This window comes from Benincasa hispida, chromosome 3, assembly GCF_027475165.1.
Source record: "Benincasa hispida cultivar pf3 chromosome 3, pf3_genome.v1.1, whole genome shotgun sequence".
Classification (NCBI taxonomy): domain Eukaryota; kingdom Viridiplantae; phylum Streptophyta; class Magnoliopsida; order Cucurbitales; family Cucurbitaceae; genus Benincasa; species Benincasa hispida.
In genome coordinates, this window is record NC_143480.1 from 48,990,945 (window position 1) to 49,009,037 (window position 18,093).

An 18,093-nucleotide genomic window follows, 5' to 3' on the forward strand; every position below is an offset into this window, starting at 1 on the left:
GGAGGTAATTCTGGAAACAGGGACGCCAACCAGGGGATACTCAATTTTGATCCATTCAAATCTTTTGGGAACGCCTAAGAGCTCTTCACAAACGTTCTTCCAGTCATACTGTAGTAAACCTGTCAATGGTTGCCTATCCACTTGTAACCCAAATTGTATGACAATATCTTGCAGCGTAATCGTACATTCCCCATAAGGCAGGTGAAATGTGCGGGTTTCTGGTCTTCAATGTTCAACTAGAGCAGTAATAAAGTGCCAATCAAGCTGGATAAAACCAATTTATGCAACCCCAAGAAAACCTACCTGTTGAACATAGGGAATAATGCGGTGATTAAATGGGATAGTATGCTGTTTCCTCCCTTCTCCGACAACTCAACACTAAGTGGAAGAACTATCCCATACTGTTTGTGAACGATGTGTATTTTGTTGGTATAATTGTACATGATTAGAAGGACCAGACTCCATTACCTAAGAAGTTCAAATTACATTACATAATAAAATCCATGGCATAAAAATACATAAAAAGTATATAAAAAGATATAATTACATAAAATAAATTCATTACATAAAATATACAATTACATGAAAAGTATAAGTATATAAAGAATACAACAACATAAAATATACAAGTAAAAAAAAGTACACCTAATGACCCGAAGACGAAGCACCTAGTGTATGTTGTGGACAAGTGCGTCTGTTATGTCATTCTCTCTTGCAAATTATACATCGCACTTTTTGACTTGCCTCTCTCCAATCCATTTCATTATGAATGGGATACTTTTTGGCCGACCTTGTTCTTTTAGTAAGTCCGCATTTGGACGAACTTCTGTAAATGATAATTCTGGCCAATAATCTGTGTGTTGATTTGGATGGAAGCGACCTTCATAACAACGCTTGAAATCAGACAATTTGTAGCATTTATCAATGAGTGGTAGGTATGCCATACGCATGTAACTACAAATTGCAATTACATGAGAGCATGGAATCTTGAATGATTGACACTTACTGCAAGAACATGTTCCTTCTTTCAAGCTCAAAACTTGGGTGTGCTGTCCTTTATAGGGAGAAATCATGCTTATGCCAGTTTGTACTTCGAAAGTTTGACTTTCCCTGTCAATAGATGTCACCGTATGTGAAAATGCTCGTTTTTCCCACCTCTTAAGTTTTTCTAGGGCATATTCTGTATACATATCCCCACGATCGAGTGCTTCACTGATTTCTTGTCTCCGATGTTCAAAATATAGTATTGTGCGATAGAATGTTCGTCTAACCAAAGAAGTAATTGGTAACATTCTAGCACATTTGAAAACACCGTTCATGCATTCAGCTGCATTGCTTGTCATCCATCCATAACGGTACCCACCGTCATGTGACTGAGTCCATTTTTCCAAGTCAATGTCTCAAAAATATTAAGACATTCAGGGTGCAATTATTTCAATTCTTTCATGCATTGAATGAAGTTAGGCCTTTAGTGTTGATTTCCAGCCTTAAACATCAAATTTTTTAATTTCTTTGATTGTATTTGTATTGAAATTACCGCCAACATGGCGAAGAAAATATCGATGATACGCTCTGGGTTCACTCCAACCAATTTCTTCATTATTAATTGCAGCAAGAATGCCTTTATGCGTATCAGAAATCAAGCAAATACCCTCTCTTTGGGTAACATATTCACGCAATGCCCACAAAAACCATGACCAACTGAACGAAATTTCACCTTCGACGATAGCAAAAGCAAGGGAAAATATATGTCCGTTTACATCAATAGATAAGACTGTCAATAATTTTTCCTTATACTTTCCATAGAGATGAGTTCCATCAATCTAGATTAATGGCCTACAATGATTGAACCCTTCTCTTGTAGGACCAAATGACCAAAAAACTCGTCTAAAATAGTTGTACCTGGCACATCAGACGGAAGGAAAAACCAATCTGCTCGTGTTCCTGGATTGTAATGAACAAAAGCACTCAACCAATACGGAAGCTTTGAATATGATTTCTCCCAATCACCAAACACAACAATCAATGCTTTTCTCTTGACTTGCCATACCCGTCTATAATTAACATTATAGCCATATTGTTTTTCTAAATGCTTCTTGGAGTAAGGCCATAGGTACTCCATGATCAATTCTAACCAAATTTTGAATTTCAATACTCATAAAATTTGAATCAAGCTGTGAATGATTCTGTGTCAATTCTGAAAACAAACATGAGTGCTCTCCTTGAAGTTTGGTGATTTTGAACATCCCATGAGTTTTATGCCGACATGCCCGTAACCTCCAAGCACAACCATCACTCCATGATTTACATTTAACATATCAAAGATCTTGATTTAATTTCACTACAACAATTTCGTAATGTTCTGTCACACAATATTTTTTTACAGTAAGCTGTAAATCTTCTTTGGTATTAAACAACCTTCCTTTTTGTATTAAACTACAGTTATCTACAACCATATTCCTTTTTTCCAAAGTAGACCCTAGTTCACACGTTGAATTTATCATTTCCCAATTTATTTGGGTGAACATTTCCGACAGTACCAACTCAAGATCATGTTCTCCACTACCGTCGTTTCCAAATAATTCATCAACTTCAATGTCAATATCACTATCTCCATCATTTCCAGGTTCAAGAATAAGTAAATCTTTAGGACGCATCGACATATTTATTATAATTTTTTCAACTGTTATAGTTAGACAAAAAATATGTTAATATGTCAACCCAACAAAATCCAATTTCTAAGTTCAACGTATAAGATCTAAATATTATACATTTAAATCAGTCCAAATCTAAGATTCATAAACTATTCATTTAAATCAGCCCAAATCTAAGATCCATAAACTATACATTTACACGATTACCTTGAGTGAATGTATAGTTTATGAATCTTAGATTTGAGCTGATTTAAATGTATAGAATCTTAGATTTAGGTTGATTTAAATGTATAATATTTAGATCTTATATGTTGAACTTAGAAATTAGATTTTGTTGGATTGACATATTAACATATTTTTTTGTCAACTATAACAGTTGAAAAAATCATAATAAATATGTCGATGCGTCCTGAAGATTTAGTTATTCTTGAACCTAAAAATGATGAAGATAGTGACATTGACGTTGAAGTTGATGAATTATTGGGAAACGAAAATAGTAGAGAACATGATCTTGAGTTGCTACCGTCGGAATTGTTCACCCAAATAGATTGGGAAGTGAAAAATTCAACGTGCGAACTAGGATCTACTTTGGAAGAAAGGAATATAGGTGTAGATAACTATAGTTTAATACAAAAATGAATGTTATTTAATATCAAAGAAGATTTACAACTTACTATAAAAAAATATTGCGTGACAAAACATTACAAAATTGTTGTAGTGAAATCAGATCAAGATCATTGGTATGTTAAATGTAAATCATGGCGTGACGGTTGTGCTTGGAAGTTACGGACATGTCAGTGTAAAACTCATGGATTGTTCGAAATCACCAAACTTCAAGGAGAACACTCATGTTTGTTTTCAGAATTGACACAAGATCATTCATAGCTTGATTCAAATTTTATAAGTATTGAAATTCAAAATTTGGTTAGAGCTGATCAAAGAGTACCTGTGGCTCTACTCCAAGAAGCCATTAAGAAAACAATATGACTATAATGTTAATTATAGACGGGTGAGGCAAAATGAGCATCTGCACATACGGTGACATCCATTGACAGGGAAAATCAAACTTTCGAAATACAAACTGGCATAAGTATGATTTCTCCCTATAAAGGACAACACACCCAAGTTTTGAGCTTGAAAGAAGAAACATGTTCTTGCAATAAGTGGCAATCCTTCAAGATTCCATGTTTCCATGTATTTGCAATTTATAGTTACATGCGTATGACATACCTACCACTTATTGATGAATGCTACAAATTGTCCAATTTCAACGTTGTTATGAAGGCCGCTTCTATCCAATTCAACACTCAGATTATTGGCCAGAATTAATATTTATAGAAGTTCGTCCAAATGTGGACTTACTAAGAGAACAAGGTCGACCAAAAAGTACGTGCATTCATAATGAAATGGATTGGAGAGAGGCAAGCCAAAAAGTGCGATGTACAATTTGTAAGAGAGAAGAACATAACAGACGCACTTGTCCACAACGTATACTGGGTGCTTCATCTTCGGGTCATTAGGTGTATTTTTTTTTTCACTTGTATATTTTATGTACTTGTACTCTTTATGTACTTATATTTTTCATGTAATTGTATATTTTGTGTACTTGTATTTTTTATGTACGTATAATGAATTTATTTGATGTAATTGCATCTTTTTATGTACTTTTTATGTCATGGATTTTATTATGTAATGTAATTTGAACTTCTTAGGTAATGGAGTCTGGTCCTTATAATCCTGTACAATTATATCAACAAAATATGCATCGTTCACAAACAGTATGGGATAGTTCTTCCACTGTAATGTTGAGTTGTCGGAGAAGGGAGGCAACTGCACAACATACTATCCTATTTGATCACCGCACTATTCCCTATGTTCAGTAGGAAGATTTTCTTGGGGTTGCACAACATGGTTTTATCCAGCTTAATTGGTACCTTATTACTGCTCTAGTTGAGCGTTGGAGACCAGAAACTCACACATTTCATCTGTCTTGTAGGAAATGTACGATTACGCTGCAGGATGTTGTCATACAATTTGGGTTACAAGTGGAAGGGCAACCATTGACAGATTCACTATAGTATGACTGGAAGAATATTTGTGAAGAGCTCTCAGGTGTGTACCAGAGGATCTGAAAGGATCAAGATTGAGTATCCCTTGGTTGGCGTCCTAGTTTCCAGAATTAACTCCCGATGCCAACGACATCAGCGTACGTAGATATGCACGAGCATACACCCTGTAGCTTATTGGAGGATTTTTGTTTGCTAACAAGTCAAATACTCCAGTGCATCTTATGTTCCTCCCACTATTGTCTGATTTCGAGCACGCTGGTACATACTCATGGGATAGTGCATATCTTGCATGGTTGTATAGAGAACTTTGTCGGGCTTCCAATGTACAAGCGTTGGAAATAGCGGAGCCACTGATACTACTACAAGTATGAGCTTATGATCGATTTCCAATTATAGCACCACAAGTCGAGCTACAGGCCCCAGATCATCGTCCAGTTAGTGCCAAGTATTATTTCATTTATATATTTATTTCATTACCATTTTATGTAAGAATATAAATTTATTATATTTTTATAATTTTAGATGGAATGATGTATTAGCTGCCTCTGAACAGTCGACAAATATATTGCTTGTGTACAAAAAAATATTTGACATGCTGATGCACAATCAGGTAGCAAATTGTTATATAAATGAATATTTAAAACATTTTAAATGTATACATATAAGGTTTTTTTTTTGTCAGATTATCTAGACGCCATACACACAACAGATTTGGTCATCCTTACCTGATTATTGTCGTGATGGTGAAGACATCTAGTTGACCGTTAGCCCTCTTATATGCTTCCATATAGTAGAGTGACATCATCCAGATCATGTTGAGACAGTTTGGTCTGCGGCAAACAATACATTCGTTGTCCTATACACTCTCAGTATTACATCAAATCGATTTGAGAGGTAAGTACGACCAAGACTGGCGTCGAATCCATGCGAAATAATTATACATGATATTGTGCACAGAGAGAATTAACAAATGGACCAGCTGTATCAGACACTACTTTACTCGGTACAATTCGATCACGAGGCGATTTATCACATCTGACGACACTTACTATTACTGCATGGTAAGAGATTTAAAATCAGATATTTTCCATATATATGATATGAATATTGTCTAATATTTATTTTTTTATTGTACAGAAAAATTTTATATGTTTAACAATATTCAGTGCAGAACAACTTACCAAAATTGGGTTCAATGTATTAGCAAACATTAGTCAACGTAGAATGTATTATTCAACAAACAAGAAGACTCAATGTTGCTGACACCGATCGAAGACGTATTTGTCGTAGACGATAGCGACAACCGGGTGAACCTAATTTAGAGGGACATGAAGACAACCCTATGAAAGATAAGGGCTAGGGGGTTCGTTTTTAAATTTCATGTAAATTTTAATTTTCAAATTGTAAATTAAAGAACTAATTGTAAATATTCTTTAATATCATGACTTTTTTTAATATGAGTGCAAGATGTTTTTATTATATATTAAATATATAATTAAGTTTAATAACGAAGGAATTTGCGAACCAATTCTTAAAAGTTTTAATATTGTTGTACATCTACAATTAAAAAAAAATAGTCAAAACATTTTTTTTTAAAAGAAAATAATAATAAAAAAAGATAAGCAGGTCAACCAATATAAAGATTGGGTTAATTTTGTTCTTGAGTTGGATTGAGTTGATTTTTTCTATTTTTATTGGGAGCTGTGGGTTGGCTAAAAAAATTTTGGTTGACCCAATCAAACACAAATTTTGTATATATATATATTCCTTTTAAAGTTTAATTTCTTTGTATTGATTAATTTTTGAATTTTTAATTTTTTCTTATGATATTTGTCTTTGTTTAAAGTTTACAATAAATATTATAGATATTTGGTATTTAGCATCTTAATTTTATGAAATTTTAGTCATTAGTCATATGTTGTATATAAATTTATATATTTTTTTATTAAAAACAAGAACCATCCGCCGCCGTTGCTCGCCGTGCATGTTTCCTCAAACACCTAGTCTTAAAAAAAAAATTTCCTTGTCGTTATATATCAAAAAACCTTATTAAAAAAAAAAAAAATTCTCTTTCTTTTTCTTCCCCGTTTCAGTTTTCTTTTTTCTTGGGTTACATCCATACCTTTTTTTCTTCTTCTTCTCTTTGCTACTGCGATCGGTGAACAAATCGGCTTCTGGTTGCGTTGGTGAAAAGATCGGTGTTAAGCGCTGGATCAGAGAGGAAATCGCCGGCCATAGTGTAACCATCGACTGTCGTTGCTCGTCGTGCACTGTGCGCTAGATCGGAGAGGGAATCGCTGGCCTTCGTGGAACCATCCGCCGCCGTTGCTAGCCGTGCATGTGCTCTGGATCGGAAAGAGAACCATCGGAGACCACTGTGCGTTGGATCGAAGAGAACCATCGGTCGTCGCTCACCATTCGCTTGCCACTTGTCTTACCATCGCCGATCGTCGCATGCTGTGCTCTGATCGCCGATCGTCGTGGAACCATCGGCCGCCGTTGCTCACCGTGCGTGTGCGCTGGATCGAAGAGAACCATCGCCCGTCGCTCGCCATTTGCTCGCCGTTTGTCTTACTGTCGGCCAGAGAGATGGAGAGTAGAAGGAAAATGGAAAATGGAGAGAAAGTTGGGGGTGGAGGCGGCGGCTTGAGAAAGAAAAGGAGTTTAGGGTTTTAGAAATTCCATTTTTCTTTTCCTTTTTCTTTCTTTTTTTAAATTTTATTTAATTTTCTTATTTTTTTTTTCTTTTACGATTTTCTTTCCTTTTCCTTTTTTCTACGGTTTTTTTTACCTCTCTCTCTTCTTTTCTTTTTATTTCCTTACTCTTTTTCCTTGCATTTTTTCGCATCTTTTTTTTATTATTCACTTCTTACTCATTTTTTAATCGTGAAGGATTTCTTTTCAATTTTACTGACTTATCCTTAAACCTATTTTTGCTCGGTTGATTTCTGTATATATTGTAAAATGTGAATTTTTTTTTTTTTTTGCATGTACATATAAATACCTATAAGTCAATTTAGGATGTGACACACTAGTCCATCCTTTATTGTATAGGTACATCTCCATATGTGTTCATTAGCTCGTCTTTTGGTGTGAAACGGTTACATCCCCATGTGCCAACTTAGAGTGGGAAACACTAACCCATCCTTTGTTGTGAAACTGCCACATAAGCCAACTTAGGGTGAGACACACTAGCACATCCTTTGTTGTAGAGTTGTATCCCTATTTTTTATTTTTTATTTTTTATTTTATAATTATAGACCCATGATTATCTTTAACTTACTAGTCCCTTTTTTTTAACACAAAATTAATTGATTTTTTTTTTTCCTTTTTGTAGAATCATTGGTGCACTTTAGAGAAAGTATTCATCACTCCAAGAGGCATCTAATTATTTTGGAAGATAATAATTAATCTACAAGAAGTAAGGTCAGTTTTTTAATAGAGAACCTCTATCAGATAATATAACAGATAGAAGACCCGATTTGTATGGATTTTTCTCCTTATCAGACTGGTTCGTAGGAAGATCCTTAAGCTCAAATTCGGCTTCTAAAATGTGGTTTTTAAGGTCTACTATACACCCTTAAGACCCAATTTGAACTCTAAATTAACATATGGGCGCCACATGATAGATGGTGTCGCACGATGGGGATCTATGTTAACCATTCTTAGGGAATTTGCCTTCACTGTGGCCTATTGGGAGTGTCTAGAATTTTTCATTGGTTGCAACAAGAGGTTGCTCCATAAATCTCATATGCTTGATACAGTGTTGGCCTCCCTTTACACTTACGATCGTAACAACGACGTGGTTCGTGCTTTTTGTGAAGCTTGATATCCAACAACTAACACCATTCATACCTAAGGTGGAAAACTATCTATCACCCTATGGGATCTTTGGACCGTGGGTAGTCTACTCATTTGAGGAAGATTTTATGAAGAGGTCATCCCTTGCCTTGAAGAGTTGACCGATCAATGTAAGGAGGTAAACATCTCCCCTAGAGTTGTGAATATTTTTTTTTCACGCTTATTACATGCTAACGGTTACTCAACCAGATCATTCTCATATTTCGATCAATTCTTGGATTTCTTTTTAGTTTAAGGATGACTAGAAGTACGAAAAAGCCACCTTGTCGAAAGCAGAAGAAAACTTCTTGTTCCAATTCGACCTACAACCTAGATATCATGAACAATAGATATCACAATTGGACAGAAGAAGAGGAAAACTTGTTTCGTGAGCTCCACATTGAAGAGGAATGGTGGGACCAAACATATTTGGTGGCCTTCCTGACCTTTTGGTTCTGCGCCTATGTGTTCTTTTAAGGGGATGCTAACCATGTACGACCTAGTGTTTTTAGAGCCACCTTTTTAATGGCTGAAGGAATCACTTTAGCCTAGCAATCCTTGTTTTGACTAATATCTACCATGGGTAAAGTCTCATAGGAAACTTCTCCAATGGGGTATATGGATGCTTGTTTTTCAATGCATTATGTTTCTAATAGGTTGGTCTACTATTTTGATACTAATTATAAAACACGGGTGGAAGTTCGAGGGTCCAAAATGGTTGATTTTTCTAGCGAAGGCGGAGCCATATATTTTGATGAATACGAAGCTCGAAAATTGATTCAAAAGGGTGAATCTATAGCCTGACACGTGAATCTTCAACATGTGGATTGAAACAAATACATGGGAAATTAAGGCACCTCGGACTTTTCTCCGCCTCATTCTTTTTAAGCCTTAGGTCATGCCACGCATCTTCTCGCTGCAGAGATAGGTTAATCATCAAACCCTATAGTTTGTATCGATTTGGTCGTCAATTTGGATTTTATTAGGATACACCAAACGAACTTGGGAACACCCTGAAGGTTAAAATGGACAACATCTTACACCATTGGAGGGTTTGTGTCCATCGTGGTGCTAAGTCTCAAGTATTTCTTCCAGCTCTTACATCGGATACTCAGGATCATGTCATTGCTCGCTTTGAATTTTGGTGGCTAAACAAGTATAGGGTATATTTGAAGGAGAATGCATATAGATTGGTAGATAGCACGATTCCTCCTTCAACTTAACCCAAACTTCTCAAACAAAGTGGAGCTAATTTCGGGGTAAATAACTCCGCTTGATTGAAATGCAGCCATCTGGTGCTTCAAATCAATCTAATGAATACATAAAAGCTAAGAACATTGTCATTGGAAAAGAGCAAAAATGTCCAAGGATACTTTTGACCATGATGGCCAATTTTTTGAACCCGCTCTTGATAATTTTCAAACTTCTGGTGACATGAAAATTCCAGTTGAGTCACCTTTGAGTACACCTTCATTTTTCTTCTTGCTTTTTTTTTTTTCTTTTACATTCATTATTTAATTTATTTTATTTTTGTTAAGGTTGATGCCCTAAATCTCGTGGTCTTATAGTTTGTAAATTGTATTTGTACAAACATATTATTTATCTAATAAAATAAGTTGTATTTTATTTGACATTTAGTTGCATTAACCCAAAACCAATAAACTAAGATCTAAGGTTATTAGATGCAACTTAAACATGTATGTGGAGACATATAGGTAGATCATGTTTAAGTAATAACCTGAACGGTATGTAGTAGATGGATAAGGTCAGTTACCTTATCTTAGGGACACTATGTATACAACCCATTTTATAGTTGTTACAATTGTCATAAAGTGATACAAATGATATGATCCTAATCATTCACTTGGAAACATGTGAGCGGGGTATCTTTTACAAAGAATTTGTATAAGACCGGACCACAAAATGAGTGGTCTCACTTTATAACACCATTACTAGTGGAGACTTACATTTCACTAGGATGATCATAAGTGATTTGATCTTAATCTTGAGTAAATTGTACACTCCTACATATGAGGGCAGTAGTTTCATGTGCATAGATGAGCGGCCAGTTTTTTCGACTCAATATGTCTACCATTTTGGGGATTTGTCTGATTGGGGAGTTGAGAACACAACTACATAAGAAACAATTCTCTCATTCCCTATTGAACAATATAGCCCATACCCTTTCCTGGTTCAAGAGGAGTTTAGTTATAGTTGGACTATGACTAATTGTTTATTAGAGGGATTAGTGGTACTTATAGGAGTTAGATGTAATTACAAGGGATAAAACGGTAAATTTGAGCCATATGTATTTACAAGTAATTTGTGAAGTGTCAACGAACTGTTGATTGGTTATATCCAATGGACTAAGAAATATATCTATAGTGCGAATAATGCAGTTGTCAGTCTTTAATGGAGTGACTGACAATTAATGAAGGTTAATTAATTTAATTAAATAATTTAATTAATTAATCAAGTATCATTGGAGCTTCAATCTCTAGGTCCATAGGGTCTTCTTGTTAGCTCAATAAGGATTAATGAGAATCAAATTAATTTTAGATTAATTTGAATTGTTCAAATTAATTAAAGAGAACAAGTTATATAAGATATAATTAATATAATGTAAATGATACATTATAATATAAAGTTTCAATGAGAGGAAGAAACATTTGAATATGATTCAAATATTAATGATATGAATGTGATTCATTTAAAAACTATAGATTAAAATTAATATGAATATGATTCATATTAATACTATAGGTTATATGAGAGAATGATAAACCACATATTATATTATATGTGATGTAATATAAACTATATTTTATATGTTATATGTGGTATAACATATAGTTCAATATTTATATGTATATTAAGTTAGTTTACATATTATTATTAAAATTCAAATTGTTTGAATTTTTTTAATTTTAAAAAGGGGAGAGAGTTATTTTAATAATTCCCTCAACCCCCGTCTCTCATATACGTGAAATACAAAGAGAGTTCAATTGCTTGATTATTCTTTATTATCTTCATCTTCTTCCTTGAGATCTCAATGTAAAAAAACTCTCAGAAAATTTTCTCCTTTGGTTACCAAAATTAATCAATAGAAGCCCACACCTCTCTATTGATTCTCATCCTAGAGAATAACTCAGACTCCTTGTGCTGGTGTCTCCTTGCCGTTGTATTCGAGGTTTTGGTGCCAATTTTCGAAGATTAAAAAGGTCGAGTTCGTGCTATGAATGAGAGGGTAACTCAGACTCCTTGTGCTGGTGTCTCCTTGCTGTTGTATTCGAGGTTTTGGTGCCGAGTTTTGAAGATAAAAAAGGTCGAGTTCGTGTTGTGAACGAGAGGATACATGAAGATACGGTTCTTCAAGGGTGAGTTTCTCAATGCTTTATCCTCTCTGAAAATTTTGTAGAAAGCATGCTTAATTATATTTTTGTTTATCCATGTTTCATCTCGAATATGCTTCCGTTGAGGGCAGGCCTCATGATTCCTGGAGAGAAATCGTATAAGTTTGGCGATGCATAGTTCCTAATGGGAACAACATTAGTCGAACTTCTTCAATAGAGATGTTTGGGAACACAAAAGTATTGAATATTTCAATAAAATTTCGGAGGTGGGCATGTGGATCCTTGCTACGCCTTCCTCCGAATTGACCTATAGTCTGGATCATCTGCAACATCACTAGTTTCATCTCGAATCTGCTTCAGTCGAGGGCAGGCTCATGATTCCCGGAGAGAAATCATAGAGGTTTGGCGATGCATAGTCTCTAATGGGCCTATTACGATCGTTTGCCAACAGAATCGGATTCGCCATGACATTATTATCATTTGGTGCTCCACCTCCAGGCTGCTCCGCCATCTCTTCTTTATCGGATTGTGGTTTCTGTTGACAGTCTCGTAGTCTCCTTCAAAATGTTCTCTCAATCTCCGGGTCGTAGTTCGCCGGAGATTGAGAGTTCTGCAAAGAAATCACAAAAATTACCGTTAACAACTATTTTGCCGAAGTCCCCGACAACGATGCCAAAAACTTGATGTATTATTTTATTGAATGGAATTATGGATGATATGCGTTGATGGATTACGTTGTGCACTCAAGTTTCCCCAGCGGAATTCAAGTGTAAATTCTTCTGAGTTTCCTGGTAAGTCTAGGGTCGAACACAGGGACTTGTGAAAATAGTTGCGTTGGTGATTTTTATGAAAACTTGTGGTAACCAGTTAAATAAATAAATCGTTGGGTTTATTGTTTGCGTTGATGAAAATAAATAACAAATGCGACAGAGTTTGAAAAGAGTTGGTAAACGGGAAATACAATAAATATGCGATGAATAGGTTGAGAAAAGTTTCGGCTAACACTCCCTAGAAGGCGTCCATGCTTTGCGATCATGCAACATGCATACAATAGTAAACCACCTCTTGGCGTGAATTCTACGACTTGTAAGGCTAGAACACATGCGATAAATATGCGATAAGTCTACAGGGTTTACACATAAACCTCTATCTCTATTTATTCAATGACAACATGACATTCACATAAATATGCGACCACATAATATCACTCCTATTCCTAGGATGCATGCTGTCACAATCGCTCTTTCGGAAGCTTCTCTTAGCAATTGTGCGGCACTTGTTCCCGCTCACGAACAGGTCAGCCAACTCGAATACGGATTGTCGATGGCACACCGAGTGCCTCTCGCAACCTCCACCCCCGTTTTAAGGGAAAACGGTTTTAGAAAACGGGTTTAGAGAAAAGGTTTTCGTAAGAAGTTTTTGTGAGTGTGAATAAAGAAAGAAAGATTGTTGTAGACTAGAAAGCAATAAGCAACAACAACAACTTTATAGAGTACTACTCCGGGTATGAGAAAGTGATGGTTAGCCTTATCCCCATATAGTGCATTCTGAACAAAAAGCCAACTGGCGCCCTTGCATATGCAAAAGGGCGAGTGGTCACTTACAATTAAAATGTAAAGAAAGCAAGCTAACTAAGCTAATACAATACAAGATATGAATGTATGCTAGAAGGGGGTTGGATCGGGCATGCGGCTATGGGCAACAGGCCCTGGACAAGCATGACCGTGACACATGCGATGCAAGTTGACAAACAGATCTTATCTCTAATTCCCTATCTCTTGTTTATGCAAGCCTAATCTTGCTCTTTCGAGTCCAGATTCTAACCTAGCTCTCTCGAGACATTAGGTTCTTTCTTTAGATTATCTCTCGAGTAACTCTAAAAGATATTTTGCACAATATAAAACAAGACAATCGCAAGCAATGAACTTCCTAGGTCATGTTAGCTTAGTTCTTCTCAATCCATTCAACTAGTTTAGCTACTCATACGTATTAAGAGAGTGAGCAGATGTAGAAATAGAACTTCCATTGAATAGATATGAGATGAAGTACAAATAACAAAGTATAGTAAAGAGCTGCAGTAATTTCTTGCTGTCAGACGTTTACACTGTTTCTACTCGTGCTCTAAAGATATTCTTGCTCTCGCGAGAGTCGACCTGCTCTCTACTCTTACGCCCCAAGTTTCTCTCTTGAGCCGCCTTGGGCGATCTTCAGCATCACCACTTTTCTCTTGCTCTGCCATAAAATGGAAAAGAAAACTATGAATAGAAGCACTGATGAATTCGTTAACCGATCAACCCCTTTTCTGAAGATTGCACTTGGTATTTATAGGGCATCAAAGGTGAAAGGCGGCTTCTCTCTCTCGGTTGTACAGATGGAACAACTTTAATCTTGATTGACGCGTTGGATGATTGTTACCGATAAAGCTGAATGTACTTTGTGACTGTTATCGGCTGTCAACTTAATTTGGATCCAACTGTCATCAGCTTTCTGTCTCATTACTCTTAATTATCCTATCAGCCGGATGCGCCCACCATGTTGCGTTGACCAATTGCGGTGATTCTTCTTGGGTGAATGTTCGTGAGCACGATCAACACAAAGTTTTACAGTGAAGTTGCGCTCGATCAATGTATTCCTATGATCGCAATCTCTGCTTTGCGTTAACGTATATTCTGCACAAAAATGTAAAGATCAACTGCTCTAATGTGTTGGACGCATGCGACTGCAATATTATAGAATTTATGCTTAATGGACGCAATTTAACATATTTCATCAACGCAATCCAACATTGTTTAAAAACTTAGCACTATGATAACGTGCATTTCTGCTCGTTATCACACCCCTAAATTTAAACAATGCTTATCCTCAAACATAAGCTAAAGATTCCTTTAGCAGGTTAACCGCAAAGTTTTATTCCCTAGATTTCTCAAGGATACTTCATTCAAATCCTATATACCAAAATTTTCTTAAGTATTATTCAAGTCTCTTCTTAAAATATTTCTAAGACTTATGGATTCCAAGCTTAACTTTCAAAAGGACTTTACTAAATTCCAGAACATCGCATGATTTATTTTGAAAGAAAATTTTCTTTCGGGGTGTCAAATGATTTTATCCTTGCACAAAAATTTTCTTCATTGCTATTTTTTTCTAACCTTGTGCTGATCCGAATGTCTTGCCTTCGTTTTGGCTTGCCCCCACGTGTGTCATGCGGACATCCAACTACGAGCAATGCACTCTTTCTCAGACTAAACTCATACCATTTGGCAGTGGAGTCGCGGTCATTGATTTATGCGTTGATTCTGGTGACTTACTTTCGTTTTGGCTTGCCCCCACGTGTGTCATGCGGACATCTAAATACGGGTAAGTGCCTTTCACAACTTAACTCTTATCAACAAGGGTTTCCCATTGCATTGACAGTGGAGTTGTTGTTCTTAGAAATGTTTTTTTTTAGAAGATAGCAATGTCGAAAATAAATACGTCACCCCCAAAATTAAAATGTGGCAATGTCCTCATTTCCAAAAGAAATTAAAATAGGTCATCCGATGATCATAAAATGCTTGTAAAGAGAGTTTGAAAGAAAGCTAGCAAACCCCTAACTTCTAGAAATATTTCATGAGGTGACTATTTTAAGACTAAGTTGACTCTAGTATATATGAAAGAAATAGAAGTATATTTATCATTATTGAAATCATAGTTGGATAAGAAACAGAATGTGGTAACTCACTAAATTTATCTATGTCAAATGATTGTGGTGATTAAAGAGGATACGGTGATAAAATTTTGAAAACTAAAATGCAATGTGATAGCGCAAAATTGGAAATAGAGCTAAGGAAGAGTACACCCCCAAATTTTGCGCTGTCGCCCGTATTGTATTGACGCATCCATCTTTGCGGTGATCACTTTTCGTTGGGCTACAGTGATGTAATAAGATAAGTGTTGCTTCGCGTAACATTTCCACAATCCAGCGCCTCGATCGTTGTAAGAAAAACAAAGAGAAGGTCAAATTATTTTAAACAAAATAAAAATTGTTATCGCAAATTATTTGTTTAATTTTTTTTTTGTAGAAACGATTGTGATAGTAAAGTAAGGATATATCAGAATTGAAAAGATAGTGAAAATTTCGAGTAGTGGAGAAAAGAGTTGAAGACTTAGTTTCCCAAAACTTGCGTCCCTGATAAGTTTGATCATTTGATAACGTAGGGACCACCTACTTTCTTATTCATTCAAAGTTTCTGAGTTCCATAGAGTCGACTTGGTGATGTCAGTCTTCTCCATGGTATGCCTTTACTCGCTGCCCATTGACTTTGAATATATTGGTTCCGTTGTCATTCGATAATTCCACCGCGCCATGTGGAAGTACTTGTCGTATTATGAACGGCCCGGACCAACGTGACTTTAGCTTTCCCAGGAAGAGTCGCAGACGTGAATTGAAAAGCAAGACTTTTTGCCCGATTTGGAGGTTCTTACTGCATATGTAAACCCCGAATTCTAAGTTTTCTAGACAAGCATGTTTAGCCAAAGGAATGATATATTAAATATCTAATAAGTGAAATTCCATGTTATTAATAGGTGTTAATTGGTTTGGCTGGAGGCACTAAGTATGGGGTGACGTGGCGGTTTAATCTTAGAGCTCGGGAGGCGGTAGGAAGATTAAAAGGAAGAGGAACTTCAAAAGCTTGGTTTCGGCAATTTACATGAACAAATTTAGTGAAATTGGTGCCATTTGAAAGCTGGGAGAATCTAGTTTTCGAGATTGTCTTGCCAGAGAAAGATTGCAGAAAAAGAAGAACAAAAAGTGAAGAATTTGAAGAAGGGGCAGAATCTCGGATTAAACAAGGCCCAAGGTGAAAATTGGAAGCTCCAGCTCAAATTATAAAACATTTTCAACTGAAATTTTGAAGAAATTTAACTTAATTCTAAACAAGTTTTTAGAAGGAAGTTTCTTGAAAAGAGTTTTGGATTTTGAGTTATGAATTTTTGAAGTTGAAGCAGGAAATCTGTGCATAAGCAGACAACTGCTTGGGAAGAACAAGCAGACAGCTCACCGTGGAGAGCGAGAGCGAGATAAGAAGGATGAGGATCTCGCTCAGGATGATAATCTCACTGATTTTGTGCTAAAGATCTCGCTCAAGGAGGAAATCTCGCTAGAAATTTAGGCTGAGTCTTGTTGGTATGGTGAGTATCGCTAGGTTGAAGTTTTGTTAAAGAAATGCTTGATCTCGCTCATGAGGATCTCGCTTATGAGGATAAATTCACTCATAATGGTTATCTCGCTAGCAATATTGTTTTGTTGAGGAAAGTTCCATTAGTAAATGAACTATTTGAGGTATTTTACTAAGATTTCTAAGGAATTTAACTGGGAGTTATGTTCTTTCAGGCCAAGAAGAGCTAAGAGAGGTGTATAAACCGTTAAGAGCCCCGACGAGCTGTGAGTGACTAAATGCACTTAATGCTTTCAATACTTATGCATATAAGGCCAAGTAAGTTACACTGATATTGATGATGGATTTATACTTCCTCGAGCAACAAATGATTAATGAATAGCTTAACGAATCTTCCCCGGCTTGTAAATGTTTTAACGCAGGCCAAGGTATGTTGTGAAAGCATTACAAAAGTTAAGTTTCTAATGTTGAAATATGCTTTCTAGGGAAAAGCTATGATAGAATGAGTCCTTGTGTCATTGACAAGCAATGAAACTTAATTTGATGTTACGAAATAACCCGATACTGAAGGACATGGAAAAGGTATCTGGGTAATAGTTCCTAAGGTGTTGACAGTACTTAGAAAACTCCACGTGCACATAGGTAGTTCCGAATGAGAGGCCGAAGTATGGGTCTCCTAGGCCATATACCACCAAAGGGAGGCTGAAGTATGGGTCTCTTGGCCGGTAATAGACGTTGGGAGCTAGAGCGTTGTAGGCTTGTTCTCAACCAAGGAATAATGATGAATAATGATGAATAATGGTGTTTAGTGATGTCTATTAATGGTTCTTAATGCTATATTTAGAGAAAGTTGCTTGAGATGCTCGTTGGTTTATTTACATGTTTATAGTTATGTAATGCATGGTGTAATATGATTCTATAGTCACTCATTGGACTACTAGCTCACAGATTTTCTGTGTTTTCCATTTACAGGTAGCGGTCAGATTCTTCAAGTTTGATCCTGCTGCTGCTTGCCACT

At 36.0% G+C, this 18,093-nt stretch overlaps 2 long non-coding RNA genes across 3 annotated transcripts; one reads left to right on the forward strand and one right to left on the reverse strand.

Annotated features, from left to right (window-relative positions):
* Window positions 1–5,322: 5,322 nt before the first annotated feature.
* Window positions 5,323–6,205, reverse strand: LOC150037333 (uncharacterized). The gene is made up of 2 exons (XR_016528202.1): window positions 5,905–6,205; window positions 5,323–5,777 (listed from the first exon to the last, which is right to left on the reverse strand). It is a non-coding gene; the product is annotated as an uncharacterized LOC150037333 (long non-coding RNA).
* A 1,562-nt stretch (window positions 6,206–7,767) lies between these two features.
* On the forward strand, window positions 7,768–10,920 carry LOC120074272 (uncharacterized). 2 transcript variants are annotated; one of them, XR_005480941.2, is made up of 3 exons: window positions 7,768–8,149; window positions 8,231–8,702; window positions 8,815–10,920. It is a non-coding gene; the product is annotated as an uncharacterized LOC120074272 (long non-coding RNA). The 2 variants fall into 2 exon arrangements; XR_005480940.2 differs by having other exon boundaries at window positions 7,768–7,904; window positions 8,061–8,702; window positions 8,815–10,919.
* The last annotated feature ends 7,173 nt before the right edge of the window (window positions 10,921–18,093 follow it).